Consider the following 20,112-nt stretch of genomic DNA (forward strand, 5'->3'; position numbering starts at 1 on the left):
CTACTGTTTGTAGGAGCGATGTAGAGAAGACCCGACGCCAGGTACAGCGAATAGACCTCAGACCTCCGTGTCTGTGTCTCTGTGTGCCCACCTGCCCGGTCCTGTCGCGGGTTGCCTGGTGACAGACACTGCTACAGACGCTGCTGCAGCCGTGCGTTTAAAAATGCCTCCAGCCAAAACTCCACCACGTCCAAAGAAGCAAAAACACTTGCAAAAGTACAGACGTGATTGGGAAGACTCGAACTCCTGGCTTGACAGCGTTAGTGGCAATAGGTACAAGGCAAACTGTGTTTTCTGTTGCTCATAGACAAGCTGAAGTAAGGCAGCAACAGGAGACCAACATGTAAGAAACACGTGAACAGAGAGGACCCAACCAGCAGGTCACAGTTTATCATCCCTAATCATCCCCTGAAGTCCATATGGTAAGGGACACCATGATGTGATCAGCTAGATTTCCTACAGTATCTGGTTGTGAATTTACCAGAGGATGCTTATAATCATGCTGATGTGGTCATATACTCTACAATATTTTAGTGACTCAATAAATGCCTAAGTAGTTTATATATGTTTTAATGCTTTTAAGTTTTTACTAGACATTTATTGAATTGCCTATATGTAATCAATAAATGGACTTTGCCCATCTCAAGAAATACTCACTCAGAACTCTGATATGTTAAGAGTACTAAAGAAATAAATATATGCATACACACATAAATGGGTTGATACATTAATTGTGTTAAGATAAGATTTGTATTTAGAAATAAATGTTTTTTTTTAGAATTTATTTGTACAGTAATCTGCATTGAAATGCTTTTTTAAAAATACAATCTACCACTCCTTGGGTGGTTGTGGCCCTGAGAAGCCGTGGTGGGCGTCCTTTATTGTCATTTCTGAAAGGTAGCAGTCCTAGATTTTGCAAATGTGAGATACAGGCTCACCATGCAGTTTTAGCATTTAATACAACATGGTGGCATGGAAAAGCACAAAAAACCCCTCTGAAACCTTCTCATCCATGAGGCTTACAGACGCTGGTTCCACCACTTCAAAACAAAACCACACAAGACAAACAAATGAGCTAAAGATCGCCACGTACACAGCCTGTCACACACATCCATCAGTGCTGTGGATCATCTTAGCGAATTAATTGGATCTACCTCGACTGACAAAGAAGTCATAATACACTTTTATTTTAATCAGAGCTTTAGAATCTAAGTTTCTTTTCATCAGAGTTTAAAAATTTAAGTTATTAAAAGGTTATATTGACAATTTACTGTCAATTTAGTGCATCCAAAAACAAATACATATTTTTACTGTTATCAAGAGGCGTCTCATTGACATGATGTGGCAGTTCAGCTGTTGGGCTTGTTTTGGGCTTGTTTCCATAGAGCTGGCTGCTTGTTTCTATCACGAGATCTGGCAACACGGCTTGGCTCTGAGCCTCTACCTGCAGAGCTAAATGCTGCCTCCCAGAGAAGTAAATGTGCAGTAGTGGTGTAAGTACCTGGTTTAAACCAGGATATGTGGCCCAATTCTTAACTTCTACCACTCAATACTAACACATTATTGTCATTACAAGTCCTCATTTTTGCTGCATTTAATCATAGGCTACTGTTTACGTTGTTAGGTAGGAGTTAGCTGACGGTTTTTTTAGCTAGCAAACGTTACAGGTGGTCAGTGTCTGTTTGAACTGGACTGAGAGAAGCTAGCTGTTGTGTCAAGTGCATGTGTTCATATTAAAGCCAAGGAACTACTGACTAGCTAACTGATTGTAGCTCCTATTGTGTGTGTGTAGACAGACAGACAGACAGTCTCATCATGGACATAAGATTGATTTTTCGAAAAAAAAGAGCCAGGTTCTGGTAAGAGTGTAAGATCAAATGGTTTATCTATCAAGAGTAATGTAGTAAGTTGGATCAATGTATCAATGTTTATAGGGGAGAGTGGGGTAATTTGTGCCAAGGGGCAAGTAGTTCCACCCCTGTTATCTAGAAAACCACAGAAGAAGTTGGCCATGTGACCACCTATTTTTGAAGAGGCATCCATTTCACTCATCCTGCAAAGAAGGGAGACACATGGCTTGAGAGGTAAGCACATTTAAATTCAAAAAAACAATTTTATGCCCTCCAAAGTAAAATTTCTATGATCAAGGTTTTTTGATCGTTGTGTTTGAACTATTATTGACAACTTTGAAAACAGTTCACACATGTTTTAGTGCTTTAGTAAGCTACACCATGAGTCTATACAGTTAGCATGATGCTAGCTCAAAACAGCTGGGGGATGCATTTTTTTCAAAATGGTGGGCTTGGGGTGATTTGTGCCAAAGGGCCTGGCTTAAGTTGTGCCAGTGGCACAACTTACCCCAACTTACGATTATTTACTATATATTACTTTATTGTATTTTACTGTTATTGTGCATTGTATTCCTACATTTGATCACTAACACTATGTGACATTCTTAATTTTAGACCAAAATCCATCATGCCACGCAAATACAAACGGAAGACAGACAGGATTTCAACTCCTCTTGAGGAGGTAGAAAGAGCAGTGAAAGAGGTTCAACAGGGGAAGAGATTCAGATGCAGATGATGTTCAGATGATTAGGTGCTCATTTTGGATTTTTTATTTTGTTCTGAGTATGTGTTCATGTGGCGCTCGGCCTTGTTTAAGCAAATTGGCCTTTAATGTCATAAACTATATTTAAGTAAACCACCCACACCACAAAACTTGGTGGTGCAGCCAGAAGAGAGCAGAAGTTCATATTTCCCTGCAGCATTGATAAGTAGGATGTTAAGTTGTAGGCCTAGTAGGCTGGATCTGTAAAGAGTAAGAGTCAATTAGGTGTTCATATGACTGTATAGGCCTTGTTATCGAAAAGTGGCCTTTGATGTTGTTAAAACTTTAAATAAACCTCAATTAAGTAATTTTGTATTGAATTTGTCTTGCTTTTATATAGCATTATCATTTGTGAGATTAAAATGATCTGTTTTATTTCAATTATCAATGGCACAATTTGCCCCAGTGTATTCACTCTAATGGCACAACTTACCCCTCACCAGGGGCAAGTTGTGCCACAAAACCACTTTTTTTTCTAAAGCTATATTTCTCAAACAGTTTATTTAAGATCTAAAGTGATTGTTCCCAGGGATGCACAACATCCTAAATTATATGTACATATTTTAGTTTCAGGCATTACTGTAATCCTCTTCCTTTAAAGGCACTTTAGGTAAAAATTGGCACTACTTACCCTGCTCTCCCCTATCTCTTATTAGATATAAAATGCATTGTTTGGTTATTTTCCTTTAGGTTGACAGTACAAAGAGAGAGAGAGGACATTATTTATTTGCATTCTTATTGGTATTTTTTCATATTTATGTAATTTTTCATCTAGTTGAATACAATCTTTTTGTGTATGATTGTCAGTCCAAACAGGGAGAGATGAAAAAGGGGAAGGAGAGGAGAGAGTGCAAGGTCAGGAAGAATCAGGTAAGAAAACAAACAGAATAGTGGCACGCAAAGCAGCACCTGTTAAGATGACAAAGAAAAACATCCATTCATGATATAGTTATATATATATATATATATATATATATATATATATATATGTCATGGAAGTTACATGTTCTCCCCACATTAAATGCTTTCCAGAAGCACACTTAACAGATATCAGTGGACTTTATTCTACACAGGACATCTTCATTTTCCTAATTATCTATATGCTTTTCTATTTGCTTAATTTCACTATAGAAGGAGGAGAAGAACAGGGAGAGACTCTGGGTCCCAGAGTCTGGGAGATGAGAGAGAACAGACCAGGGAAAGAGATTCTGTGCATTGCATTTCAAATAAAAGTCAAAAAATAAGTCCAAGGTCCATTTTTGGTGTTTTTGGTTCTTAGTATAGGGGGCTGGTTTACTCCAGAAACATGCTGTTTATGTGTATGTTGAAGAGCTGCTGTATTTAAACGAGTCGTCTTTTCCCAGAAAATAGGATTACAATATGTTTCTGTTATGATTCCAGAGCATTCCTCCTTTGCTGTGACTCAGCATTTAAATAACCTTTATCAGATTGGATGGTTTAGTCACAGACTTTGTCAAAAAAGTGTTATGCTTTTCTTTCACAAATGTGGGAATAAAATTGTGTTAAAATGTACAAAACCGTGAAATTTATCTTGCCTGGCCAGGCACCTCTGGGTGCTCAGCACCCCTAAACCTCTGATCCTAGAATTGCCCCTGGTTTGTTGTGTACAGAATATGTATGGATATTTTGCTAACAGTATGTTTCAGTGGTGTTTATCATTTTAGAGTGGGAAATATCAGCTAACTTCATGTCATCATTTGTTCTAATGGTGTAGGTCCAACTTTTTGCTTTCTGCATTGTGCATGTGAGCTGTTGGTTAAAATACTCCAGATCAGCATTTAATTTGTGTGCTTCAGATGTGTTGATTGCATCCTGCATTGTTTTCTCTTTGCAGTGTAAACAGGGGACATATTCTGTCTGTTGGTTCAATAAGCTACTCAACAGTTACACATTTCAGTTACAGAGCAGACGATTATCCAGAGCTGTGTGCCAAGCAGAAAACCACACAAAGTCTGATTTGGAATATTTTTATTTTTACTTTTCTAAAGTATATGCATTGTTTGTTTGTTTTTGTAAGGATTACACTTATTTTCCTTTATTTGCAATCCTTTTCAGTGAGCGGCACTTCCCACAGAATTTGACTCCAGACGACTTTATGTTCTTTGGGTTTGGCTTGATCTCGGCGAAAGATGGTGTAGTTGAACGTGGTTTCTAAAAAGCAGGAGAGAAATAGTCAAATGCCATCCATGCCAAAATTTACACAGATTTTGTTTTTTAGTTGGACTGGCTAAACAAGTAAATCAAGCTTCTTACTCTGAAAGCGCTGCATCCTCCTATCTTCTTCCCACAGAATCTCCTGACTCTGATCTTTATCTCCTCCCCTCCTGTTTCTCTCACTTCCTATAAGAAAATCAAGACAAATAGAGTATTAATACATGCAGAAAACATTTTCCTCTACTCAACATGCCAAAACAAGACAATCAAAGCTACCTGCAGACTTCTCATCAGATCAACAGGCTGTAGTTGATGCTGACCATCTCTCAGCAGAGCGGCTTCATCGGCAGAAGTGAAGGCTGTGGTGAGCAGGACGACCTGCAGACACAACAGGACCAGCAGCAAACCTTTGTCCATGGCTGATCGACTGAAGAGTGTGAAAGCAACAGGTCTTTATGTAGTCGCTGCCATCTAACCCCTACATGTGAGCAAAGAGGAAGTAAGAAAAGTGAGCCAACACTTTACTTCATCCAGACGTCAGAGGGAAATTTCGAGATTTTAACACAATACATGTCTGCTGTACTTTTTAAAAGTTACAACAGTATGATAGGAATGGTAACCATGGTACTGAGGGAAATTCATGAAAAACAAACAACAATGCAAAAAGAAGGGATATATATACACATATACAGTGTACACAGCAAATTACTTTGCAATAAACACAAGCAATTAATTCTTAATTTAAAAAAATCAGTGCAGGGCTCTAAATGTGATTGGGTCATTCCAGGTGAAATGACCAGATATTCCTTGGGGGTGTTGCTGCACCATTTTCAAATTAGTCCTAAATTTGTATGCCATTAGATAGTCACAAAAGTACTTTCTATGCAAAATTGTAGGCCTGTAGCTCAAATAGTTTCTGAGTTGTGGGGGTCTGAAATTTTCAGAATTTGGGCTATAAAAAGCCTCACCAGCATTTTTTGCATCTTTAAGTGGTTATTTCTCAGCCTCTAGACATACCAGAGAGCTGTAAGTTGGTAAACAAGGCCTCTGCATGTAGCTAGTGCCGCACAAACATCCTCAGGTGTTTCCCTACACTCTGCAGGCCGTGGGGCTTGCTAAAAATGCTAAAAATTAAGAGACACCTACTCACGAGTGGAGTTTGGGACCTTAAAAGTACTAGAAATACTGCACAGAAGTGTTCTAACACCCCTAGGTTCCATTCTACACAAACTTGTGTGATAACTTAGCAAACTGGAGCTTTCTAGGTACCTCAGTTTGGAAAATATGATCTCCCAAAGTTGGACGAGATTTTTAATTGGCTATTTTTGGTGGCAAAAATCTCAGTGTGGGACAGGTACCAGAGACCCCAAATTTTTCTACAAGACAGTTCTATCTGTCGTCTATCACTGTACAAAAAAGCAGCAGGGTTATATTTGTAGTTACTGAGATATTCTTACACAAAATGGCATGGGTAATGTCAAAATCGTTTTTTGCTTTTCAGTACTTTAAATTGGGATACCAGTATTAGCAGTCATTCCAATGGTAGTATTATGTATGTTTTGTTCTTTTTGAAATATTAGTTGTTAAAGGTGACTACCTTCAAAAAATGTAATGGTATAACTTAGGTATACCTAAGTTATAACTTAGGTATAGGTTCTTTTGCTTGTAACATGACATTGTAAAATTAAATTTAACATGTTTAATCCCACTGCACTGATACTGTAAAATTCAACATTATTGCTGTATTTTTAAATTAATCAACCATGAACTACTACAGAGCTCCCTGAATTCAAGTTAGTACATGTAATTTGTATGTGGATGTTATAATTACACGTATGCATTGCAAATGGGTGTCAACATGTCATGATATCTACAGGTATGGCTCTAAACTAGACCTTGTGACACAAAAAGGGCATTACACTTTTTTGCTTTTCGGTACTTTAAATTGGGATACAAGTATTAGTAATCATTCCAATGGTAGTATTATGTATGTTTTGTTCTTTTTGAAATGTTAGTTGTTAAAGGTGACTACCTTCAAAAAGTGTAATGACATGTTGACACCCATTTGCAATGCATACATGTAATTATAACATACACATACAAATTACATGCACTAACTGGAATTCAGGGAGCTCTGTAGTAGTTTATGGTTGATTAATTTAAAAATACAGCAATAATGTTGAATTTTACAGTATCAGTGCAGTGGGATTAAACATGTTCAATTTAATTTTACAATGTCATGTTACAAGCAAAAGAATCTATACCTAAGTTATAACTTAGACATACCTAAGTTATACCATTACACCTTTTGAAGGTATTCACCTTTAACAACTAACATTTCAAAAAGAACAAAACATACATAATACTACCATTGGAATGACTACTAATACTGGTATAACAATTTAAAGGACTGAAAAGCAAAAAACGATTTTGACATCACCCATGCCATTTCGAGTAAGAATATCTCAGTAACTACAAATATAACCCTGCTGCTTTTTTGTACAGTGATAGAGGACAGATAGAACTGTCTTGTAGAAAAATTTGGGGTCTCTGGTACCTGTCCCACACTGAGATTTTTGCCCCCCAAAATAGCCAATTTAAAATCTTGTCCAACTTTGGGAGCTCATATTTTCCAAACTGAGGTACCTAGAAAGCTCCAGTTTGCTAGGTTATCACACAAGTTTGTGTAGAATGGAACCCAGGGGTGTTAGAACACTTCTGTGCAGTATTTCTAGTACTTTTAAGGTCCCAAACCCCACTCGTGAGTAGGTATCTCTTAATTTTTTAGCATTTTTAGCAAGCCCCCACGGCCTGCAGAGTGTAGGGAAACACCTGAGGATGTTTGTGGGGCACTAGCTACATGCAGAGGCCTTGTTTACCAACTTACAGCTCTCTGGTATGTCTAGAGGCTGAGAAATAACCACGTAAAGATGCAAAAAACGCTGGCGAGGCTTTTTATAGCCCAAATTCTGAAAATTTCAGACCCGCACAACTCAGAAACTATTTGAGCTACAGGCCTACAATTTTGCATAGAAAGTACTTTTGTGACTATCTAATGGCATACAAATTTAGGACTAATTTGAAAATGGTGCGGCAACCACCATCTGGTGAAACCACACGGAATGACCCGATTCAGAACAGCTCCTTTGTCATCACTACACAATGTGTACAGCTCTCAATCCCAGTTCCTACTTTTACATAGAGGCTATGGTAGGTACAGTGCTACTGAGTCCCAAAAAGTTTCTAGCTGTCCCCCACGACCAATAAGGCTCAGTCCAGAAGGGATTCCAACCAGCACCAAGATGTTGTGGTAGACCTTCTTGTTCATTATGCCATGGATTTGAACTCAGTTGCCCTTGCCGTTTCTACAAATGGAACATCAAAACATAATGGAATCTCCACTGTGTTTCACTGTGGGTCAATGCGTCTAACATCAAAACATCAAAACTCCAGCTTTTCTGCAAACATAAACACAATGATGCTGACCAAAGAGTTCAAACTTGGACTCGTTTGTCCAGAGTACCTTCTTTCAGTCATTTACAGTCCAGTGTTTGTGCTCCCTGGAAAATTTTATGCATTTTTGGATATTTACAGGCCTCAATAATGGCTTTTTAGAAGCTGTTCTTTCCTTTAAGCCTTCTTTCATCTGCTTATGGTCATTCTGGAGACTTTCTGATTTTGAACTAGAAGCATTTATTTCTGCCTGAAGATCAGCAGTGGTCTTCCTTCTGTCTCTACTACTTCACATCTTGAGATGCCTGACACCTGGGGCCTATTTCACGAAGCAGGTTTTTGTGAAAACTCTGAGTTTGTTAACCCTGAAATGAGGGAAACTCAGAGTTTTCCGTTTCAGGAAGCGAGGTACCTCTAACCAGGGAATGCGGGGTAACTCGAGCCTGTTTCACAAAGAGGGGTAACTTCAACTCTCGGTCAGTTACCGCAGTAACAGACTCTATGACTCTAACCTGCTCGCCAGCAGGTTTATCTGAGAAAACCTCAAGTTTCTCTCCGTCTCCGCCCTCTTTCAGCCACACACGCTGTTTCATTTCCTCATTTATTCAGTGAGTAAGCGAGCAAGTTTTGGTGTAGAACAGCTTTTATTAACGATCCAGTGGATAAAGGAGCAGCGTTACTGCACAGATAATTAAATATTCGTCGGTAGATTGTTATCAGACCGCGCATAAATGTTCTCGCATTTCCGGACAATTATCGGTTTGAGCGGTACCGTTTCGTAATCGTTTTAAGTCCATAATCTAGATAAACAACCTAATCCGTCCTTACATTTACATGACCAGCCGCAGTCATGCTCTCACATCCAGCAGATATTGTGTGTTGCGCTGCAGTTCTTTTCAAATGAAAGTTTTTATATGATGTCGGAGATGCAGAACACTACAGTAAGACAACTGTATGCAGGACAGTCAGAAAAGTTTTCTGTGTGATTGGCTGCATAGATGCACATACTTCCCCATCACAGCTCCCTCGCATCAATAGGAAGTCCATTCACAGCATAAATGTGCAGGTAGGCTACAGGTAGACTGACTACTGTTTCTAAATGTTGAAGACTGCATCATAGTTCAACATCTGTCATTCTCTGCACTGTCCAGATCATATGTGATGCTGCATTCATCATTTCTAATGTGGAGGCCACGTGGTCTGGGTCTGTTCATGACTCCAGGATTTATGGAGAGTCTAACCTGAGCAACAGACTGCAGCATGGTCAGCAGCCTAAAGATTTTCACAATAGAATTATCTTGTCTCCCTCCTTTAATATACTCTGATGTATCCACTATACATTACAGGAGAGTTTGATGGCCTTCTGCTGGGTGACAGGGGTTACCATGCCAACCCAGGCTGATGACCTCATACCCTGACCCTGAACCAGGCCCCCAACAGAACTTCAACCGGACTCACTGCAGGACCAGAGCCCGGGTGGAGATGACCATAGGCCTGCTGAAAGCCCGTTTCCAGAGCCTACGTCTCCTCAGGGTGACCCCTGAGAGGGCCTGTGATATTACTGTGGCATGTGTTGTTCTTCATAATATTACTATTAGAGGAGAGCAACACCCTGCCCTACAAACTGAAGACCCAGATGATGAGCCCATCCACCTGCAGCTATCCAGGACAGCAGAGCAGTCAGAGACACCGTATGCAATAATCACTTTAGAGTTTAAGTCACCATCATCACCACCACAGCAAATAAAGGCATGATACACATTTCATTTGGTCTTCTTTATTTCCTACAAATAAAGAGATAGTTCAGTTCATGTTCCAGTAGTTAACATAATTCACCTGTGACCATCACCACCTCTAACTTGTGCTCCAGTCTTTCAATTTCCAGATCTGCCCTCCTAATCTGTTTTTTGGATTTTTCTCAGCAAATGCAGTTTGTAAATCCATTTTACTGATAACTGGGATTACATAGAGGACATTAAATTATACAGTTGCACATGAATTCCACAGAATGAACCTCTGGTGTTTCCTGAACATCCACCTCACTGTGTCAGTCTGTGCAGTGGAAGATGAGGAACCATCCTGCTGCTGTCCAGCCATGCTCTGTTAAAAAGATGAGAATGTGCAACACTTCAGTGTAGGCTAAATGTCACACTCTATATTCCACCCAAAATCTGAATGAGAAGAGAACTATCCGTAACATACCTCTGTATGCCTTTCTGGATCCCCCTCTGTAAAGGCAGCAGACACAGTTTCATCCTCTTCATCCTAGATCAGTGACATGTTTCAGTAAACTTAAACTACCATTTGGATAAATCTTTGGAGTGTTGCCTACTTACAATTACAAGGTGTATGTATATATATATATATATATATATATATATATATATATATATATGCATCCATGACATTTTATACCACCGTTTTACAGGCATCTGCTTTCTTTCTGTTGGCTGAGCAGAAGTCTGTGTTAGTTTAAATAGGCTCAATTATTTAGCAGGACATGATATGGATGCAGACATTTAGGCTATGTGTGGATAAAACAACTGCACAGTCAAACAGCCACTTAATATTTAGGCTACTTTACAATGTAAAACATGATCAACATGAAGTACCTCCATGAAATAATGCCGAGGTCTGACCTGTTTGAACAATGTTTTTATATTTCATCTTAAGCTGCTGCCCCGTCGGGATTTCACCTAAATGAAATAACTTACTAGGCTACCATTCAGACAGTTATTCCCTGTAATATTATTACGATTACAAAGGACTACATTTAAACTTATGTTTTGATCCGGGCAGCAGTGTTCTCTACGCCGTCTCTCTCTCTTTTGCAGCTGCAGCGGTGTTGCACTTCTTTCTAAAAACGTGTTCAAACTCGCCATATGAGCACGTTAAAAACTGCCAGTTCAAAAACACAGCCTTTCGCTTCCCCGTTTCCATGGTGACTCGTCGAATCGGGGTTCCATTGATGCTGTCTTTTCAGAGTTGCGGTGCACGCGCGTAACTCCGGGTCAAACTGAGTTGATTAACCCAACTCATATCAGCCGTTGTGAAACCGAAAACTCAGAGTTTTCTATCTCAGAGTAGATCAACTCAGAATTGTAGAAGAAACTCAGAGTTTGTAAAACCTGCTTCGTGAAATAGGCCCCTGCTTTAGGTAGCTTGGTGTTTGGTGCATTTTGTAAGTCCCAGTCTCTGCAATCGAGTCCAAGGCATACTTGACCACACTGTAAGAAGACTTGACCATCCAGCATCATTAAGTGCATTAATTCAAACTCTGTCTTTCTCAGTGAGTTCCCTGTGCTTCACTATTGTGAACAGGAATGAGGAATTTCAAAATGAATTCATGTTTTTGTACCCAAATTTGAGCCAGCACACTGGAATTCTCCGAGAAATCACAAATGAATCAAGAACAACGTACAACAACTAAAACATTTTGTTCTACTCAGGAATAAAAGCAAATTACTGTAATTTGGCATCTTAATCCAAAAATAATAATGTGCTCGAATATTTTTCTGTTTTTTTGTAAAACAGTAAATTTGAAAATTCCTGAATAACAACAGTAATTATATATTAGCATTAAAGATATCATTTTGAATAGAGAGCTGCACATACTGGTGGATTAACCATTACAGAAACATAAAAAAAAATGTTTTGGTAATCATCAATACTGTGAATTTAGGGCAGCAGTCCCAAAGCTATCTATCTATCTATCTATAGATAGTTTTAGAGCTTTAGAGCTTCCTGTATTCCTATATCAGCACAGTTAAAATACAGAAGTAAGTGAATACGCTTGTTTTTAAATGTGTGTTTTTTTCTATGGATTTCATCACAGGCAAATGACATGCAGTTTATTACTGTGCCACCAGTAAAATAAAGAGGAAGCACTGTTGAAAAGAGACAATGTCGTGAGATAACGCAGACATTGTTTTGAAATCAGTTGCTCAGTAAAGTCACTGTAATCTTCCAGAAACATTTTCTACATCGGTTCCGTCCCGAGAGTGACTTACATCAGCAACTTTTTTCTTCATTTGGACTCATACAGTTTTTGGGGAATTTTCCAATTGTGAAAATATGTTTACACATTGTTTGATGACTGACTGGACCTACCAGGTCACATTTATGGTGGTACAACTTGTGTAGTGTGCTATAGTCTTTAGTATCATATCTGTGCAGTGGCACTGTGTTGGTGGATAGCACTGCAGCCTTGCAGCTAGAAGATCCCTGGTTCACATCCTGACCTGGGGCCTGTTTCACGAAGCAGGTTTAGTGAAAACTCTGAGTTTGTTAACCCTGAAACAAGGGAAACTCAGAGTTTTCCGTTTCACGAAGCGAGGTAACTCTAACCAGGGAATGCGGGGTAACTCGAGCCTGTTTCACAAAGAGGGGTAACTTCAACTCTCGGTCAGTTACCGCAGTAACAGACTCTATGACTCTCACCTGCTCGCCAGCAGGTTTATCTGAGAAAACCTCGAGTTTCTCTCCGTCTCCGCCCTCTTTCAGCCACAGACGCTGTTTCATTTCCTCATTTATTCAGTGAGTAAGCGAGCGAGTTTTGGTGTAGAAGAGCTTTTACTAACGATCCAGTGGATAAAGGAGCAGCATTACTGCACAGATAATTAAATATTCGTCGGTAGATTGTTATCAGACCGAGCATAAATGTTCTCGCATTTCCGGACAATTATCGGTTTGAGCGGTACCGTTTCGTAATCGTTTTAAGTCCATAATCTAGATAAACAACCTAACCCGTCCTTACATTTACATGACCAGCCGCAGTCATGCTCTCACATCCAGCAGATATTGTGTGTTGCGCTGCGGTTCTTTTCAAATGAAAGTTTTTATATGATGTCGGAGATGCAGAGCACGACAGTAAGACAACTGTATGCAGGACAGTCAGAAAAGTTTTCTGTGTGATTGGCTGCATAGATGCACATACTTCCCCATCACAGCTCCCTCGCATCAATAGGAAGTCCATTCACAGCATAAATGTGCAGGTAGGCTACAGGTAGACTGACTACTGTTTCTAAATGTTGAAGACTGCATCATAGTTCAACATCTGTCATTCTCTGCACTGTCCAGATCATGTGTGATGCTGCATTCATCATTTCTAATGTGGAGGCCAAGTGGTCTGGATCTGTTCATGACTCCAGGATTTATGGAGAGTCTAACCTGAGCAACAGACTGCAGCGTGGTCAGCAGCCTAAAGATTTTCACAATAGAATTCTCTTGTCTCCCTCCTTTAATATACTCTGATGTATCCACTATACATTACAGGAGAGTTTGATGGCCTTCTGCTGGGTGACAGGGGTTACCATGCCAACCCAGGCTGATGACCTCATACCCTGACCCTGAACCAGACCACCAACAGAACTTCAACCGGACTCACTGCAGGACCAGAGCCCGGGTGGAGATGACCATAGGCCTGCTGAAAGCCCGTTTCCAGAGCCTACGTCTCCTCAGGGTGACCCCTGAGAGGGCCTGTGATATCACTGTGGCATGTGTTGTTCTTCATAATATTACTATTAGAGGAGAGCAACACCCTGCCCTACAAACTGAAGACCCAGATGATGAGCCCATCCACCTGCAGCTATCCAGGACAGCAGAGCAGTCAGAGACACCGTATGCCATAATCACTTTAGAGTTTAAGTCACCATCATCACCACCACAGCAAATAAAGGCATGATACACATTTCATTTGGTCTTCTTTATTTCCTACAAATAAAAGATAGTTCAGTTCATGTTCCAGTAGTTAACATAATTCACCTGTGACCATCACCACCTCTAACTTGTGCTCCAGTCTTTCAATTTCCAAATCTGCCCTCCTAATCTGTTTTTTTGGATTTTTCTCAGCAAATGCAGTTTGTAAATCTGTTTTACTGATAACTGGGAATACATAGAGGACATTAAATTATACAGTTGCACATTAATTCCACAGAATGAACCTCTGGTGTTTCCTGAACATCCACCTCACTGTGTCAGTCTGTGCAGTGGAAGATGAGGAACCATCCTGCTGCTGTCCAGCCATACTCTGTTAAAAAGGATGAGAATGTGCAATACTTCAGTGTAGGCTAAATGTCACACCCCAGATAGCAAACTATGGGTGAATCAATGTTGAATCTATGTAGAGACCTAACGTAGAAATTATACAGAAAGTACAAGGTTGATAAAATGTTGAGTCAACGTTTGCTTTTCAACCATAAGTCACACTTTACCCAGATAGCAAAAGATGTTAAATCAATGTTGAATTAGGGTTAAGAAGGTTGAATTGTGATTACGGTTGAAGACTGATGGTTGGATCAACGTTGATTCAACAACATTTTGTCAACATTGAAGTTTGTGTTTAAAAGATGCCATTGAATCTACATTGTATTTTGGTTTAATTAAAATGTTTGACAGGTCAATGTTTAATTAATGTTGAATCTATGTTTGCAAACATGTAATCTATGTAAGCAAACGTTGACTCAACATTTTATCAACCTTGCGCTTTCTGTATAATTTCTACGTTAGGTCTCAACATAGATTCAACATTGATTCACCCATAGTTTGCTGTCTGGGAATCTATATTCCACCCAAAATCTGAATGAGAAGAGAACTATCCGTAACATACCTCTGTATGCCTTTCTGGATCCCCCTCTGTAAAGGCAGCAGACACAGTTTCATCCTCTTCATCCTAGATCAGTGACATGTTTCAGTAAACTTAAACTACCATTTGGATAAATCTTTGGAGTATTGCCTACTTACAATTACAAGGTATATATATATATATATATATATATATATATATGCATCCATGACATTTTATACCACCGTTTTATAGGCATCTGCTTTCTTTCTGTTGGCTGAGCAGAAGTCTGTGTTAGTTTAAATAGGCTCAGTTATTTAGCAGGACATGATATGGATGCAGACATTTAGGCTATGTGTGGATAAAACAACTGCACAGTCAAACAGCCACTTAATATTTAGGCTACTTTACAATGTAAAACATGATCAACATGAAGTACCTCCATGAAATAATGCCGAGGTCTGACCTGTTTGAACAATGTTTTTATATTTCATCTTAAGCTGCTGCCCCGTCGGGATTTCACCTAAATGAAATAACTTACTAGGCTACCATTCAGACAGTTATTCCCTGTAATATTATTACGATTACAAAGGACTACATTTAAACTTACACATTGATCCGGGCAGCAGTGTTCTCTACGCCGTCTCTCTCTCTTTTGCAGCTGCAGCGGTGTTGCACTTCTTTCTAAAAACGTGTTCAAACTCGCCGTATGAGCACGTTAAAAACTGCCAGTTCAAAAACGCAGCCTTTCGCTTCCCCGTTTCCATGGTGACTCGTCGAATCGGAGTTCCATTGATGCTGTCTTTTCAGAGTTGCGGTGCACGCGCGTAACTCCGGGTCAAACTGAGTTGATTAACCCAACTCATATCAGCCGTTGTGAAACCGAAAACTCAGAGTTTTCTATCTCAGAGTAGATCAACTCAGAATTGTAGAAGAAACTCAGAGTTTGTAAAACCTGCTTCGTGAAATAGGCCCCTGGGCCTGGCAGTTTGCATGATCTCCTTGTGCATGTGTGGGTTTTCTTTGGGTATTTACAGAAATTGTGCATCAATAGGCAACCCTGACCTGTGTGGTGATGCTGGAGATTTGCATGTTTTGGAATGGTCTGTTTCTGGCAACGAAGGTACTCTGGCTTGTTCTTTACCTCCCATCAACAGTCATGGGACCAAATTCGTCCTCCCACGACTGCCGAAATGTCCTGTGGTCATCACCCAAGTAGCGTTTAACTTTTTCAGTGACAGCCATGAGTTCTACTTTGGGGTCATTCCAGGTGAAATGACCAGATATTCCTTGGGGGTGTTGCCACACCATTTTCAAATTAGTCCTAAATTTGCATGCCATTAGATAGTCACAAAAGTACCTTCTACGCAAAATTGTAGGCCTGTAGCTCAAATAGTTTCTGAGTTGTGCGGGTCTGAAATTTTCAGAATTTGGGCTATAAAAAGCTTCGCCAGCATTTTCTGTATCTTTAAGTGGTTATTTCTCAGCCTCTAGACATACCAGAGAGCTGTAAGTTGGTAAACAAGGCCTCTGCATGTAGCTAGTGCCCCACAAACATCCCCAGGTGTTTCCCTACACTCTGCAGGCCATGGGGGCTTGCTAAAAATGAAGAAAAAACTATTTGCGAGTGGGGTTTGGGACCTTAAAAGTACTAGAAATACTGCACAGAAGTGTTCTAACACCCCTGGGTTCCATTCTACACAAACTTGTGTGATAACTTAGCAATCTGGAGCTTTCTAGGTACCTCAGTTTGGAAAATATGAGCTCCCAAAGTTGGACGAGATTTTTAATTGGCTATTTTTGGTGGCAAAAATCTCAGTGTGGGACAGGTACCAGAGACCCCAAATTTTTCTACAAGACAGTTCCATCTGTCTATCACTGTACAAAAAAGCAGCAGGGTTATATTTGTAGTTACTGAGATATTCTTACACAAAATGGCATGGGTAATGTCAAAATCGTTTTTTGCTTTTCAGTACTTTAAATTGGGATACAAGTATTAGCAGTCATTCCAATGGTAGTATTATGTATGTTTTGTTCTTTTTGAAATGTTAGTTGTTAAAGGTGACTACCTTCAAAAATGTAATGGTATAACTTAGGTATACCTAAGTTATAACTTAGGTATAGGTTCTTTTGTTTGTAACGTGACATTGTACAATTAACTTTAACATGTTTAATCCCACTGCACTGATACTGTAAAATTCAACATTATTGTTGTATTTTTAAATTAATCAACCATAAACTACTACAGAGCTCCCTGAATTCCAGTTAGTGCATGTAATTTGTATGTGTATGTTATAATTACATGTATGCATTGCAAATGACAAGTGCTTTTGTGACTATCTAATGGCATACAAATTTAGGACTAATTTGAAAATGGTGCGGCAACCACCATCTGGTGAAACCACACGGAATGACCCTTTGATTATTCTTCTTTTGAATTCTAATAGGGGTAAGCAAACAACCTATTGGTGTATTACCACCACCAACTGGTAGAGTCCCACAATTGCAACACTGTTGTCAGCAGGTCAGACATATCGCCCGCCGTTGTCAGCATATCAGAAACTATTTGTCCTCATTCAAAGTAGAAAAATATATATTTACTTCTGACAACAAGCCGCTGGCTGCACCATTACAGTGTGCAGGCCGCATGTGGACCACGGGCCGTGGGTTGAGTGGCACAGTGCTTAGTGACTGAATGAGACAGTCTCTCTTCATCTCTACTGTGAACTAAATATTGGGGTGTGGGTGCAGTCTTTGAACAACAGCAGCACCTGGAAGTTCTGCTTCACCCAAAGAATATCACTAAAAAGAAACAAAAGTAATACAAAGTGATACAATATGACTACAAAGAGACACAAAAACCACAAAACGATACACGGTAGTACAAAGCAATGCACAAAAGTTCTACAGAGTGATGCAAAACAACTATAAAGAGGCGTAAAACAACCACAAATAGATATAAAACAACTACAATGTGAAACAACAAAAGGACTACAAATAGATGAGGAAAAACACGGAGAAACAAAATAATCACAAAAACGTAAGACACGTGTGCATCAGAACTTTGTGATAAGGAGATAAAACACGAAGAGAGCTGAGCTGGACACACATATGCTGAGCTCAGGATAAACATATGCAACCAACTGTTGACTCATAACAGACATTTAAAATACTGGAGCTAATACAGGGGCTTTTTGGAAAGTGATTTACAATAATAAATACATAAAGAACAAAAGAATGAGAAATAACGCATGTTGTAACAGAGATGTAGACTTGCTAGAATCTGTAAGCTCATGGTCTGTTACTTCCTTTGCCTGTTCTGACCACATATTAGGGTGTGAAAACCAATGATTGCAAAAACAACCAGTTCCGCAGAAACAAATAAGGAAGCGTCACAAAAAAGACAAAATAGCAAACACTGAGGTGTGGTAAGTAAAACACACACTGTCAGAGAGAAGCTCCGCTGAGAGCTCCCACATAACATAAGAAGATATTCACCGAACCAGAAAGACATGGAGACTGTAACTTTTTACTTGCAAGGGTAACAGAGCACAGTGTAACAAGACACATTAGTGCGAGCTACAAAGACTGCTCCCACACAAGGTTAATTTTATACACGAGCAGAAATGAAGACATGGCATAAGATAAGAAATAGCTCGAGTTACACAAGGGGGTGTGCTAAGCTGAAAGAGTGGAAATATACTGGGATGTGGAGAGAGAGAGAGAGAGAGAGAGACAGAGAGAGAGAGATGTGCAGATAGAAGTGAGTGAGTGGTATTCTATAAAAATAGTCATGTAAAATACTATGCACACACAGTTAATGCTCTAAGGCTCGATTATGATAAATGTATTTACAAATTCAACTCTAACATTCCCTCCTGTTTATCATTATCAAAAAATGTGAACATCAGTTAACAACATCTTGTAAAACATTTTCTGCTGTCACGTCATTAAACTACACTTCAACATCATCATTCTCATCATTAGAGTCATATTGTGGTTCTTCCATTTCAAGTGCAGCATACGCAACAACAGAAGTGGTTGTCATTTTAGAAATCATGGCTCTCAAACATGGTAAAATGCAGGTAGCAAAAATGCAAAATAGTAACAAAATACATACACTTATAATTACAAATCTTTTAATAGTCTGAAAAATACCACCAGATGTAAACCAAGAGGTAAAATCCCAGCCTGAAAGAATACCTTTGTCTTGGTTGCTTAAAATATCTATTTTAATCTCATCCAATTTCTGTCTGATTAAAGTGTAATTGCCTTTGTGATCAGGGATGTATGTACAGCAATGGTCATTAACAACTTCACAAACTCCTCCTTGTGCTGCTAAAAGAAGGTCTCAAGCTATTCTGTTTTGGAGTGTCATTTGCTTGATAGCCTTAAGTTCAGGATCGTTTTCTAGCTGATCAGTTATGTCAATTAGTGCGTTAGTGAGATTATTGAGAGAAAACCAAAGTTTATTTACACTTGCGGACAATCTTGATGTACCATATGAAGGAACTAAAGACATAAAAAACGTTTTGGTTTACTGAAAGCAGGTTGTTGTTCTTCTTTATTTTCACGGCTTTGGATTCGGTGTGTGTGTGTATACACACGTGGACAAAATTGTTGGTACCCCTCAGTTAAAGAAGGAAAAACCCACAATTCTCACTGAAATCACTTGAAACTCACAAAAGTAACAATAAATAAAAATTTATTGAAAATTAAATAATCAAAATCAGCCATCACTTTTGAATTGTTGATTAACATAATTATTTAAAAAACAAACTAATGAAATAGGGCTGGACAAAAATGATGGTACCCATAACTTAATATTTTGTTGCACAACCTTTTGAGGCAATCACTGCAATTAAACGATTTCTGTATTTGTCAATGAGCGTTCTGCAGCTGTCAACAGGTATTTTGGCCCACTCCTCATGAGCAAACAGCTCCAGTTGTCTCAGGTTTGATGGGTGTCTTCTCCAAATGGCATGTTTCAGCTCCTTCCACATATGTTCAATGGGATTCAGATCTGGGCTCATAGAAGGCCACTTTAGAATAGTCCAACGCTTTTCTCTCAGCCATTCTTGGGTGTTTTTGGCTGTGTGTTTTGGATCGTTGTCCTGTTGGAAGACCCATGACCTGCGACTGAGACCAAGCTTTCTGACACTAGGCAGCACATTTCTCTCCAGAATGCCTTGATAGTCTTCAGATTTCATGGTACCTTGCACACTTTCAAGACACCCTGTGCCAGATGCAGCAAAGCAGCCCCAAAACATTACTGAGCCTCCTCCATGTTTCACCGTAGGGACAGTGTT

General features: G+C 39.4%; 1 long non-coding RNA gene across 2 annotated transcripts; it reads right to left on the reverse strand.

Moving 5' to 3' along the window:
- Positions 1 to 10,092: 10,092 nt before the first annotated feature.
- LOC127535400 (uncharacterized) lies at positions 10,093 to 14,971 on the reverse strand. Of its 2 annotated transcripts, none has more exons than XR_007944249.1 (2): positions 14,849 to 14,971; positions 10,093 to 10,341 (listed from the first exon to the last, which is right to left on the reverse strand). It is a non-coding gene; the product is annotated as an uncharacterized LOC127535400 (long non-coding RNA). The 2 variants fall into 2 exon arrangements; XR_007944248.1 differs by lacking the exon at positions 14,849 to 14,971 and adding an exon at positions 10,444 to 10,942.
- Positions 14,972 to 20,112: the final 5,141 nt, after the last annotated feature.

Source organism: Acanthochromis polyacanthus, chromosome 9 (assembly GCF_021347895.1).
Source record: "Acanthochromis polyacanthus isolate Apoly-LR-REF ecotype Palm Island chromosome 9, KAUST_Apoly_ChrSc, whole genome shotgun sequence".
In the NCBI taxonomy this organism is placed as follows: Eukaryota; Metazoa; Chordata; class Actinopteri; family Pomacentridae; genus Acanthochromis; species Acanthochromis polyacanthus.